Source organism: Myotis davidii, unplaced genomic scaffold (genome assembly GCF_000327345.1).
Source record: "Myotis davidii unplaced genomic scaffold, ASM32734v1 scaffold229, whole genome shotgun sequence".
Taxonomy (NCBI): Eukaryota; Metazoa; Chordata; class Mammalia; order Chiroptera; family Vespertilionidae; genus Myotis; species Myotis davidii.
In genome coordinates this window covers 314275-315760 of record NW_006299517.1, presented here as the reverse complement: position 1 = coordinate 315760, position 1486 = coordinate 314275, and positions in this window count along the sequence as shown.

Here is a 1486-nt window from a genome sequence, read left to right as displayed (position 1 = left end):
ATGAAAGAGGTGAAGTAACAAACAATCCCACAGAAATACATACAATTATGAAAAAATACTATGAACAACTCTATTCCAACAAAATGGACAACCTAGATTGAATGGACATATTCTTAGAAAAATGCAAGCTCCCAAAACTCAATAATGAAGAATCAAAAAACCTGAATAAGCTGATAACTACTGAAGAAATTGAAGCAGCAATCAAAAATCTTCCAGCAAACAAAAGCCCTGGTCTGGATGGCTTTACAGGGGAGTTCTATCAAGCATTCAAAGATGAACTAAAACCTATCCTCCTCAAACTATTCCTAAAAATTCAAGAGGCATGGTCACTTCCAAGCTCTTTCTATGAAGCCAGCATGACCCTAATCCCAAAACCAGATAAAGACACCACAAAAAAAGAGAACTACAGGCCAATATCCTTGAAGAACATAGATGCTAAAATCCTCAACAAAATTCTAGCAAATCAGTTCATCATTATATTAGAAAGATCATATACCATGACTAAGCGGGATTTATTCCAGTGATGCAATGATGGTACAATATCCACATATCAAAAACAATTTGAGAGATAAAAATCACATCATCATATCAATCGATGCAGAAAAAGCATTTGACAAAATCCAACACCCGTTCTTGATAAAAACTCTTAGCAAAGTGGGAATAGCAGTGGTTCTCAACCTTCCTAATGTTGCTACCCTTTAATACAGTTCTTCATGTTGTGGTGACCCCCAACCATAAAATTATTTTCCTTGCTACTTCATAACTGTAATTTTGCTACTGTTACTAATCATAATGTAATTATATATGTGTTTTCCAATGGTCTTAGGCGACACCTGTGAAAGGGTCATTTGACCCCCAAAGGGGTCACAACCCACAGGTTGAGAACCACTGGAATAGAGAGATCATACCTCAACATAATAAAAGCCATATATGACAAACCCACAGCCAACAATATACTCAATGGGCAAAAAACTAAAACCATTTCCCCTGAGAACAGGAATAAGACAGGTCTGCCCACTCTCGCCACTCCTGTTCCATATAGTACTAGAAGTGCTATCCATAGAGATCACACAAGAAGAAGAAATAAAAGGCATCCAAATTGTAAAAGAAGAAGTAAAACTGTCTTTATTTGCAGATGACATGACAATATACATAGAAAACCCCGAAGATTCCATCAAAAAACTACTAGACCTAATAAATGAATTTGGCAATGTAGCAGGATACAAAATTAACACCCAGAAATTTATAGTTTTTATACACACCAATAGTGAACTTACAGAAAGAGACTAAAAAATCAATCCCATTTGCCATCACACCAAAATAATTAAGCTACCTAGGAATAAATACTTAACTAAGGAGGTATAAGACCAGTACTCAGAAAACTAAAGACCACTGAAAAAAGGGATAGAGGAAGATATAAACAGATGGAAGAACATACCGTGTTCATGGATTGGTAGAATCAACCTCATTAAAATGTCCATAATAC